Consider the following 12,788-nt stretch of genomic DNA (forward strand, 5'->3'; position numbering starts at 1 on the left):
AAGAAAGAAGGAAACTATGGCTGTAGCTCAATGTAGAGGTCTGCCACATCTCGCATACCAAGTATATTTCCTTTACAAAAAAGAAAAGACACAAAGGAGATTTGTTATTTAAAGGAAATTGTAGCACAGTCTTTAGTGGCAGGGAGAGTCCTGTCTGAGTATAGAAAGCTGCCTGTTCCAGCAGCTTTGTGTCAGCTCTAGGCTATCAAGTTTCGCAAAACCAGGCACATTTTCTTCTCCTAATGCACTGTGCTTGGAGCCAGCTCCTACCTACTGGTATGAGGCTGGAGCATCAGACATCCTTTACCTGCTGCTGGGATAATAACAGCCTGGGTCCTAGGTTTGGCATTCAAGGCCCTCCGTGGTCCAGCACCAGGAAAGCTGCAGACTTCAGGCCCTGTAAACTCCAGGATCACTCCCCGCCACTTTGGGTTTCTCCTCACCCCATCCCCTGGCTGCCTGTCACCCCTCAGAAGCTGCCATAGACCATCAGAGCCGGATTCTTCTTCACTCTGCCCTTCCACGCCCTGCTCCCTTGTTTTCTTGTTTATTCCTCATGGTTCCACACTACCCACCAACCAATGGTCGGGAAAGAGCTCCCTGAGGAAGGGGCTTCTGTCCTGGTCAAGTCGTCTCAACCTGGTTTCAATGCCAGCCTTCAGCCTGGCACACAGCAGGTGCTCAGAAACATCTGTGAACAAGAAGTGAGAACAATCTTCTAACCCGTCTCTGTATTATCCACCCAGATGGAAAAATGAAGTCCCACAGAATCTGGAACACCCAACCTGGACCACTTTGGACATGGGAGTTTCATCTATAAACACTATTTCTTTTTAAATTGGAGTATAGTTGCTTTACAATGTTGTGTTATTAATAGTTTCTGCTGTGCAACAAAGTGAATCAGCTATGTGTATACATATATCAGGGCTTCCCCGGTGGCTGAGTGGTAAAGAATCCGCCTGCAATGCAGGAGCCACAGAAGATGTGGGTTAGATCCCTGGATCCAAAAGATCCTCTGGAGGAGGGCATGGCAACCCACTCCAGGATTCTTGCCTGGAGAATCCCATGGACGGAGGAGCCTGGCAGGCTACAGTCCATGGGGTCACAAAGAGTCAGACACAACTGAGCCACTAACACTTTCCCTTTTTCATGGTTTTTTTATAAGGTTGTGTTAGTTTCCGCTGTACAACAAAGTGAATCAGCTACGTGTATACACATTCCGCTCCCTCTGAGCCTCCCTCACACAGCCCCGTCCCCACTCTGGGTCATCCCGGAGCACTGAGCTGAGCTCCCTATGCTACACAGCGGCTTCCCACTAGCTATCCGTTTTACACACGGTAGCACATATATGCTAATGCAACTCTCCCAGTTCATACTAACCTCCCCTTCTCCCCCTGTGTCCATATGTCCATCCTCAACATCTGTGTCTCTATTCTTGCTCTGCAAATATTTTCATTGGTACCATTTTTCTAGATTCCACATATATGTGTTAATAAACGATATTTGTTTGTCTCTTAATCATAATTACAGGCAGGGGGAGGATTCTCTGTGACCCTCACACTGACTAGGTGCTTTCCAGCTGATCTACAATCCTTCCAGGAGCCTGATAAAGCAGGCACCATTACTGTGCCCATGATACCAACAAAGACGTTGAGGCTCAGAGAGGTTAAGGAGCTCGTCGTGGGCCTCCCAGCTAGTGAGTGCCAGCTGGGATGTGAAGCAAGGTGTGTCCAGCAGCAGGTGCTGTGTGAGCGTGGTGGCCTCCTGTCTGGCTCCTCGGGGTGTCTGATCGGCTGGGCCACCAGGAGCTGGTGGGGGAGCCAGGCACAGGGTGAGGACGGTGGCGGCAGCCTCACTTAGCGGGGCCGCCTTCTGCTGTCCCTGGCGAGGAGCGGGCGGCGCTGCCGGTCCTGGTTAGCGCCCTGATGGCTGACTGATCAGCTGGGCCCAGGGCACAGCTGCTGCTGCTGCCTCGGCAATTCTCTGAATTAACTCGGCAGCTCACTGACCTGTTGGAAAAGTAAATGCAAACTGCAGAAGAGGGGAAAACCCTCTCTCCCTCGCCTGCCACTGGTCCTGCTGATTCAGCAAAGGGCCTGCCACAACGGCCCCCACCTGCCCCCGGCCAGGTGTCCCCACCAGAGCCCCAGGCTGGAGGGGGTGGAATACAGGGGCATCTCTGGAACTTCCAAAGGCTGGATTCCTGGAAAGTCAGAGCAGGAAGGGTTTAGGAGTTCTGCCTCCTGTCTCCCTCCAGGCAGGCCTCACCCCTGCAGTGGACTCACCCCTATGGTGGACCCTGGGTCAGAATGGCGCACTGCGGGCATCGGCAGAGATGCTGACCGGGGCTGTGCAGGAAGTGCTGACTGGGAGCCCCAAGCAGCAGGCTGGGGCCATGCCAGGTGGCCGGCAGATCAGCTCCCAGTGTGGCCGCAGCTGGGGTCCTCGGGGAAACTGAGGCAGGGCTGCTTGCTCAAGCAGGGTCCCTGAATCCCGTGTACAGAACATGGGGCTTAAGGCAGAGCCTCTGGAGGGACCCAGATGGTGGGGCTTGATCCCTGCCCCTTGAGGGGAACGAGGCCAGACACAAATGGCCCAGGTCCAAGGCAAAAGGAGAACAATCGATACCGCATGTGGGTCCAGAGCTTGGAAATTTACAAAGTACTTTCACAGTCTCCATTAATCCCCAAGCAAGCCTCAGAAGTTACAGCAACCGAGGCTTACTGTGCTCTTATTAAGTGCTGGGCACAGTTCTAAATGTCCCCAGGCATTATCTCATTTAATCCTCACAACACCATGATGTGGTAGGTATCATTACAGCATCTCCATGCCACAGATGGAAAAACTGAGGCATCGAAGGTTAAGTAACTTTGCCAAGTTTGCATGGATACCGAGTGACCAAGCTGGGCTTTAAGTCCAAGCACTCTGGTGCTGGAATCCCGGCACCACTTGTCCTAGTGCTGAGCACACGCTATCTCCACTCATAACAACAGAAAGAAACAGAGACTCACTCAAACCACCCAGGGCCACACAGCCAAGGCAAAGGTGAGGGCAGCGTTTGAACCAGTGACCCACGGTCAGTCCCTGCAGTTAAGCAGCAGATGTAGGGCTTGAGCCCAAATCCTTGCATTTATTGTTTGAATTATTTATTTGTTTATTTATACACTTGTCCGGGTCAGGCCTTAGTTGTGGCATGCAGTATTTTTGTTGTGGCCTGCAGGATCCTTCATTACGGTGCACCTTCTCTAGTTATGGCACTTGGGCTTAGTGGCTTTGTGGCCAATGGGATCTTAGTTCCCCGCATGCACGTGTGCATCGTAGTCGCTCAGTCATGTCTGACTCTTTGCGACCCCATGGACTGTAGCCCGCCAGGCTCCTCTGTCCGTGGAATTCTTCAGGCAGGAATACTGGAGTGGGTTGCCATTCCCTTCTCCAGGGGATCTTCCCAACCCAACAGATCGAACACGAGTCTCCTACATTTTGGGCAGATTCTTCACCATCTGAGCCACCAAGGAAGCCCCTTAGTTCCCCAAGTAGGGATCAAACCGATGTGCCCTGTATTTCAAGGCAGGTTCTTAACCACTGGACCACGAGGGAAGTCCCAATCCTTACATTTAAAATCCAAGAAAGACACAGGCTCAGCTCAGGGAGAGAAATTCCGTTCTAGTCACAAATCAGGAAAGGTTTTGTGAAGCGGGCAGCGGTAGAGACAGACCTCAAAGTGCGGACCGTGTAGGCAAAGACAGAGCAGCTGGAGATGGAAGCCGCCAGAAGCGTAGTCTGAACGAAGGCAGCGTGTGCGCGGAAGGACACCCCACCTGGAAGGAGAGACTGGTGCGCAGTGGCGCCAGGGCTGTTCCACCTCTGCTACTTGGCCTTAGACAAGTAACTTCGCTCAGTGCCTCAGTTTCCTCCTCTGAAGAGGGGCGGTGTGATAACACTCCCAACCTCTCAGGGGCTTGGGGAGGATGATAGAAAACACAGAGAGGGACTTCGCTGGCTGGACTTCCCATTGTACATCCAGTGAAGAGGGCATAAGTTCGATCCCTGGCCGGAGAACTAAGATTTCACAAGATGTGCGGCATGGCCAAAATAAATACATAAATAAAAGTCATCTTCCAAAAAAAAAAGTGGACAAAGTGCTTAAGCACCTACTGAGTGCCGACCTGAGATTAAAGACTTAGAGAAAATCATTTGTATCATATTAATTCTGAAAGGTATCATTAACCACACACATTTTACAGATGAAATTGAGGTTCTATAAAGTTAAGTATCTTTTTTTTGGTTGCCCTGGGTCTTTGTTGCTGCGCTTGGGCTTTCTCTATTTGCAGTGAGCAGGAGCTACTCTATTGCAGCGCGCAGGCTTCTCATTGCGGGGACTTCTCTTGTTTCGCAGCACGGGCTCTAGAGCATCTGGGTTTTAATAGCTGCAGCGTGCGGGCTCAGCAGTTCTGGTGCAGGGGCTTAGTTACTCCACGGCATGTGGGATCTTAGTTCCCTGACCAGGAATCAAACCTGTGTCTCCTGCATTGGCAGGCTGATTTTTAACCGCTGGACCACCAAGGGAGTCCCCAGATTAAGTATCTTAACCCAGGTATCAGAACCACTAAATCATGGAGGTGGTTGAAATCAAGGAGAAGCTTGATGGACACCTCGGGGAATGTGGACCTTCTTGGCCGGTACAGGTAGGCAGTGGAGCATCCCTGAAAGTTTCAGGGTTGTGGGGTGTACCTGTCAGTGGCCAAGGCTCTCCCTGGCTCAAAGAGCAAGAGTTTGCAAGCATGGGCCCCACCTCTTCACCTGCCACTCCTCATTCGTCTACTGGAGATCCTTCTTCCCAGTCTGGTGCTAAGTAAATAAAAACAAAAATGCGGCTTAATTAAGACCGTGGAAAGCAGGTGCTGTCTCCTGCCAGTAGGGAGAAGATGAGAGTAATCAGATCAAAATGGAGGCAGATGTTCAGAACGGGGTACAGATGTTTCCCCAGACCAAGCTCCCAACTGCCGCCCCTCACCTGTCTACCTGAGAGGGTAGGTGAGAGGTGATGCGTGGTCCAGACAGGGAGGAGGCCCGCCTGCTGAGGAAATCCCTGGGCCTGGGGCAGCCAAGACCCTTTGGAGGCTCTCATTGCTCTCCTTGGGGTCTTGGAAGACAGGCTGTGAAGCTCAACTAACTGGATTTGAATCCTTGTCACTTTCAGCTGTGTAACCTCAGGCAAGTAACTTCTCCATGCCTCCGTTTTCTCATCTGGAAAATGGGGATGCTGATAGAGAATACCTCATAGGGATTGATGGAGGATAAAACAGAACATGTATTGAAGCCATAGAACAGCCTCTGAAATAGAATGAATGCTGTGTGTTGGCTATTATTATTACCATTAATGTTAATAGATACACGGTTTATTTAAAAAAAAAAAAAGTCCTCCCTAATCTGGTCCAGCTCCTCTTTTCTGGCTCATTGATAACTCAGCTTTTCACACTCCATCTTGCTGGACACAACCTACCCTCCAACCATGTAGAACCGCCTTCCCTAAATGTACCGCCCATCCTTAGACTTCCCTGCTTTGATGGTCATCATCATGTCCAGAAGGCCTTCATGGTTCCGTGTCTGCAGGGAGTGTCTTGAGCATCCTTTAAGATCCAGTTGTGTTGTCTCTTCTGTAAAGAGTCCCAGTGGCCTCCGCAGGTCTCTCTCATCTCCCTCCAGACCTCTCACTTCCTCCGTGGCCTCTTATCTCTCCAGTTTACCTCCCGCCTCTGGATCTGTGCCGTGTCTGCCTCACACAGAGCCTTCCCCAGCATTAGCGCCTCTGCAGAGAGAACTGTGTCCACCTCCATACTCAGCCCACACTCCCAGGGCCTAACTCAGCGCCTTCCATGCAGATACTCACAGACACGAGAGGATGGGAAAAGAGGAAAGGGGAGGGAGGGCAAAGGGTAATGCTTTGATTCTGCAGAGAAGGATCTTGGGATCCAGGAGGAGGAATGGGTCTGTGGACAGTGGGGAACCAGGCATCCCTACCATGGCCACAGCCTGAGGCCCCTGAGAAGCGCAGAGACAGATGAATTGAGCTGAGAGTCCATCGGGAATCATCAAGCCCTGCTAACCCATTTCTTTGATGCTGAAACGGAGTCCCAGAGAGTGACTCCTCCTAGGTCATCCAGGGAATTCATGTCAGAGATGGGACCAGAACCTGGTCTCCAGTGGGAGCTTTTCCCACTGTTCAGTATGGCTACTCATGATCTCCAGGCCCTATGCCTTGCTGTCTCCACCCAAATGTCTGATGGCTTTGTTGAGTATGCTTTGGTGAATGCCAGTAGGTTACAGAGTTTGCAGGAAATACTGGATTATGACGCTGGGGGCTTTGGGGGTGGTGAGGCCTGGGACAAAATAGGAAGAGAGGACATTGAGGAGTCAGGCCATAGATCACCGGGCTGTAGGACCCATGGGTGCCACCCCTGGGATCTCAGAGGTCTTCTGGTCCTGTCTGTCCATCTCTGAGAACAGGGAAGCAGAGGCAATGCTCCCAGCCATCCAGGTCCCGGACCTCAGAGTGGGCCAGCCAGCCCTGCCCATGGCCTCTTCTCCTTTACCAGCCCCTGCGCCTGGACCTTTTCCTGGGCTGGACTTGACTGGTCTTCTAAGCGCATCTATACTGGTTTCTCCTTGGCCATCCTCCTTCCCCTTCCTAGGGACTCAGAAGCAGACAGTCCTTCTGGTCTTGCCCCAGGAGATGGGGTTGGCAGAGATCAAAGTGTGAAGTGGGCGAAATCCAATGATGGTTGGAAAGTGAGACAGAGCAGAATCAGAGGCCTGGCTGCTTCTTCCAGGAGAACAGAAGCAGGTCTGGTGACCAATTTGTCTGCCTCTTCCAGGGCTGCCTCTGTCCTGCTCCCTGATGGAGACAATGGTGATGGTGAGAAAGAAGGGGGAGAAGGTCAGCGGGCTGAAGGAACACCAGCCCAGGCTTTTCTGAGCACTCGCCCTGCACCAGGCCTGCAATCGGGCACTTTCCGTGATTATAAACATTATCTCATTTAATCCTCACGACAATGCATAAGGAGGGTATTACTTTAAGGATGAGGAAATTGAGGCTTAAAGAGGTTAATAACTTGCCTGACGTCAGAGAGCCAGAAAGTGGTGGAGCCAGGACTCACAAATCCTGCGTGATTGACTCTGCCTGGTCATGGGGAGAGGAAAAGAAATCCAGATCAGAAGCAAAAGGCAGGGAAAGACCTAGGAAGCTGCTGGGTCCTTCCCTGAACCCCCATCACTTCACAGAATCAGAAATCTGTAAAGTGTACAGCCAGAATCTGGCTCCAGAAGTGGGTGAGGCTTGTCTAAGATCACACAGCAAGACAGCCAGACAGGATGGCAGCCAGGGCTTCAGGTGGGTGGACCCAGAGCCCTGGGATCCTCACCACACCTCGGAGCCTCCACCAGGCCCTCTCCTGCTTCTCCATGCCAGCCACCTTAGCCCCTCAGGAGATGGACGTGGCATCAAAAACGACACCATGGCACAGTCACAGAAGTGCAAGATTGGAATGAGGGGTGCTGAAGATGAAGAACGGACTCTAGAGGGCTCCCAAGAAGAACTGGGGAAATGATGGGACTCAGGCTTTTGCAGGCAGTGGGAGCTTTTCTGGGGACATTGTATGTTGCATCCCCCATGTTGGAGGCTTAAATGTCCTGCTTTGACAAAAGTCCAGACTGCCTGAGATAATGTACCTGAGATAATGTACTACCTGGGAATGGACGGACATGCCTAACAAAGAGGAGATGCTCCATAAACACTCATTCGTTTCCTTTTATGCAACAAGAATGATAAATCTTCGAGAGGGAGCCCGTTTGTTCTTTTTTATAAATATTTATTTATTTGTCTGCGCCAGGTCTTAGTCGCAGCATGCAGGATCTTCATTTTGGCGCATGGGGTCTAATTCCCTAACCAGGGATTGAACCCTGGCCCCCCTGCATCGAGAGCCTAGAGTCTTAGCCACTGGACCACTAGGGAAGTCCCAGAGAACATTTGTTCTTGATCCAAGTATTTATTGAGCACCTATTATACACAAGGGCTTCCCAGATGACTCAGATGGTAAAGAATCTGCCTGCTAGGGCAGCAGACTCAGGAGACAGAGGTTTGATCCCTGGGTCAGGAAGATCCCCTGGAGGAGGAAACGGCAACCCACTCCAGTATTCTTGCCTCGGCAATCCCACGGACAGAGGAGCCTGGAGAGCCACGGTCCATGAGGTCACAAAGAGTCAGAGACATGACTGAATGTCGGAACAGCAGCATTATATGCAAAGAGCTTTCAAGTGGCCACTCTGGCCCATGCCAAGTAGCAAGCTATGCTGAGCTGGTCCCTGGCTCCCTACAGAACTGCACTGCTCCGTTCCTCTTTCAGGCTCCAGCTGGCTTCGGAATTTCCATTGGCCACTTCCAAGGCCATGTCCAACCTCATCTCACCTCACCCGTTCAACAAAAGGCTTGTCACTGGGAAGCCAGAGTTGGTTTTCATGAGCCCAACACAGGCGACCAACCATGCAAGGTTAGAATCAGTCACACAATGTATGCAGTGTGACCATGCACATGTGTGTGTCTACTCAGTCATGTCCAGCCCTTTGCAATCCTATGGACTGTAGCCCATCAGGCTCTTCTGTCCATGGGATTTCCCAGACAAGAATACTGGAGTGGGTTGCCATTTCCTCCTCCAGGGGATCTTCCAGATCAGGGATTGAACCTTTGTTTCCTGTACTGGCAGGCAGATTCTTCACCACTTGAGCCATCGGGGAAACCCATAGTGTGACCATAGGAAAAGGCAAGAGTGACTTTAATGACAATTCAAAAGATAGGACACACATTCCTGAGTTCCTGTGTAAGGCCGGGGTGCATCTTCAACCAGGACCTAACTGTCTCTCGGGCTCCCTTGGAAAACCCCTCTCTCACCACCCCCACCCCCGCCTGTTTTTCTTCCCTTCCAAGGTGGAATCAGGTATCCAGCCCATGCAACAGGAGTTACAGCACCTCTGTACCCTCTCGGAACCCTCCCGCGTCCCCAGGAAAGAACTTCAGAGTCAAGCAGTCCCAGTTCAGATCCCAGCTGCCACCCTCTAGCTGTGTGACTCAAGGCAAGTACTTCACCTCTCTGAGCATCAGTTGCCACAGAGGAAGAGTGTTAACAATTCCCACCTTGTCTCCCGGGATTGAGGATTAAATGAGATAATGCAACTAGAACGACTTGTGTTTTGCCCAACTCACAGGAAGCGCTCAGTAAATGGAAGTTGGAATGATTACGCTCAAGTCTCCACCTCCCAATCGACTGCTCTGTTTCTCCACGCTCCCTGCCTGATGTCAGCTCTGTGCCCTGCAGGAAACGAGCCCAGCACAGCCCTTTTCCCCCCAGCTGGTCTCCACCCTCAGTCTCCGAGGGTCAGGGCAGCCACACATGGCTGGGAACAGCTGCTGGTTCCATTAGCAGCCAGGGAAAGGAGCCGAGACACACACTCCCCTAAGAGCTGGGTTATTTTCCACTTCACCCGCCAGCAGGGCCAGCAAGGGGCAGAGGGGGAGGGAGGCGGGGAAGGACCAGGAATGCCTGCTGCCCTTTGCCCATGTCCCCAAAACGAGCAGCTCAGAGACTCCAGCCTGACTCCAGACCCCAAGACACTGCCTATTTCCCCCACCCCCTCCCAGGGAGGGATCAAGCCATCAGGCGATGCGTGTGACTGCTCACCAGGATGACCACCCCCTGGGCCTCAGCTCACAGGAAGGAAAGGATTCCCTGGACCCCTGAAACATCAGTTCATGTCTTCCTGCTGCCTCACCCTGGGACTTAGAAGTACAGACATTCATGAAGTTTCCTGGGGATTTGGCTTTGCTGCACTGACTCTGGGTCAGAGTCTTGTAGGCCAGGCCATAGGTGGCTGTGACGAGAGGGCAAGCATCATCACAGCCTCTGTGGGAGGAGGAGCCCAAGCAGACCAGAAGGAGCAGGAACAACAAGATGAGGAGTCCTAGGCAGGTGAGGATCGAGCTCCACGGCAGCAAGGAGGGGGACAGCTATGGGAACAAGACCTCTTCCCAGAGGAACCTTTTTCCCAGAGGAAGTGGCTTCCCAAATGGGGATACCAGCCAGGCCCTTGATCACGAGTCGATAAGAGCCAGGGTCAGCGGTCAGAGCCTGGCCAGCAGCTCGGCTGATTCCCCACAGTCCCCCCTCCCTGGAGACAGAGTTCATCCTGTTCTGCGCACAGCAGAGGACACAGGAAGTACAAGGGCTCCAGACGATCCGGGGACAGCCAGGGAACCCGGCCAGGGACCCCCTCCTGGCATCACTAGGTGGTGGGGAAGGGGGGCATGCACACACTTTCTGCACAGTTAGGGGAAAGGGCCTGGGCTCTGGGTATGGCACTGGGACAGGCCAGATAAGAAGTGCTGCCCACGAAGGCACAGCAGTAGGCCTCCCGGTTGATGAGAGAGACAGTACCATCATCCAGAGGGCTGGTGGGATCCTCCAAGGGCAAAGCCCAGGAGGCAGAGCCAAGGTGGGGGACCAGGAGCAGCCAACCTGGACTAAAGCTAGACCATCGGCCTCCTTCCTGCAAGGACTCTGTCTAGTCAACTTCCTGCGCCCAGCATCGAGATAGTGCTACTTAAATATTCACGGAGAGAATGAATGAATGAACCAAGGAACAAATGAAGGAACAGACAAACCATGAAAGATTGAAGGCTACCAATACTGGGGTTGTGCCTTCCTTTTCTGCATCCTCAGAGCACTTCCTGTTGGACTCAAGTACCCATCTATGCCAGTCCAGCTTGGTCCTGCCCTCACGTGTCTTGGGTCCAGGACTCAACTCTTTGGCAACCTACTGTTACCGAGACAGTGCCAGGCTGGGAGTCATTCACGCTGAGTTTGCCTCCTAACTTTGTTTCAGATGCATATGAGGCCCTGAACTAACCACCTGTGGGCTTTGGGCACTTAATTGGTAAACAGTGGGATCGGACAAGATGATCTCTAAGGGCCCTTAGAGGGTGAGTGCCCTCGGCTTCTGGAAGACTCAAGAAAGGTGCTCATCTATGCATGGCCCCGGCACTCTCTTGTGTTACTTCACTTCCTTCTCACTGCAGCCTTGTGAGGTGAGCACCAGAGACAGAGCTGGTGCCTGAAACACCCTCTGCTCCCAGGGGAGCCCAGCATGGGCACCAGGCACGCTGGGGGTGCATGACAGCATTTATCAGACCCCTAGCCCATAGGGCTGGAAAGGACCTTGAGTGATCTGGTCCAGCCTCATGCCAACCGTAGATAATTCAGTTCAGAACCACAAACACTTACTAAGTGCCTGCTGTGTGCCAAGCACCATGCCAGGCACCTGGGGGCCCAGGAAAGGATCCACAAAGAAAGTCCTGGGTGCCCTTCCTTCCTCTTCCTCCTGCTGGGCTGATGCTGAGAGCTGACCCTTCACCCCAGTGGGCAAGGCACCCCCCAGGCTGGATAAAAATGCCCGGGACCAGGATGGGTGCTGAGCCCTCCCTAGCAGAAGGGAGCTGGGTGTCCTCTCGGCAGGAGAAGGCAGCTGACACCAGCCATGCCGCGCATCACCGGGCAGACAGGCTCAGAGGGGAAGACAACAGCTTCCTAACAACAAGTATTAGGAGATAAGCTATTAGAGGCATCCTATTGGGCTCTCTGTCTCTGTGGGCATTGCCAAGGCGCCCGCCAGCCACCAGCATGCCTCCACAGCCAATTATGCATCCTCATATATTCTGTTCCCCCAGCCCGAGCTGGCTTGTGACTGCCAGCAGCACTGGGCTCTGGCAGTTAGGTAAGAACCCAATGACAACAGAGCAGGGGATGGCAAAAAAAAACCCCTTCTGCAGGGAGCAAAGGGGCAGGGGAGGGGTGTCCTTCTCCCTCCTCGGAGAAAGCACTTTGCCAAATCCGCTCTCAGAATAACAAGGAAAGAGACGATGGGGAAGGGAGAGGGGTGTGAGGGCTGGCTCCCACTTGGAGATGAAATCGTCCTTGGTCTCCTCTCCAGACTCCATTAAGCATTCTGGAAGAGATGGGAAGTGATTATGGAGAGAGAGAGAAGGGGAGAGACTGCGCCTGTGGGAGAGAAAGAGGGAAGGAAAAAGGGGGGAGGAGATCTGAGTGAGCCCAGGCACGCGTGCGCATGTGCGCTTGCACATACACACACGCACACACACACACACACACAAACACATGCACAGATCCCCTTATCTGATTAAGGATCCAAGGGAAGTCGGAAAGCTTCTGGAAAATTAAAATGACCCACAGGGTTAACCAGGCAAGATCTGCAGGCAGATTACGGAAACCAAGTCGAGTGGGGATTTCCTTTGCTCAGGGCAAGCTCCCCAGGTTCTGTTCCTTCGGCCAGAAAGACGGCAAGTCAGCCAGAGAAGGAGCATTTAGGGCAGTATCTGCCTTCACCAGGCCTCCCGTTTTCATCCTGGCTGGCCCTGTGGCTGCGACTGGGATCCGCACCCCTTGCTCTGGAAGGCAGGATGCCAGGTGGAGAATGGGAACAAGCATGGGGGTGCTTTGTTCCACCCAGAGTCATGAGAGATGGATGCTGGCTCCTCCTTCATTCCCTGCTGGCTGCTCTGAGAATGCTGGTTTCTCAGTCGTGTCTGCCTGTAGCCCGCCAGGCCCCTCTGTCCATGGGGATTCTCCAGGCAAGAAGACTGGAGTGGGTTGCCATTTCCTTCTCCAGGGGATCTTCCTGACCCAGGGATCGAACCTGGGTCTCCTGCATTGCAGGCAGATTCT

This window comes from Bubalus bubalis, chromosome 3, assembly GCF_019923935.1.
Source record: "Bubalus bubalis isolate 160015118507 breed Murrah chromosome 3, NDDB_SH_1, whole genome shotgun sequence".
In the NCBI taxonomy this organism is placed as follows: domain Eukaryota; kingdom Metazoa; phylum Chordata; class Mammalia; order Artiodactyla; family Bovidae; genus Bubalus; species Bubalus bubalis.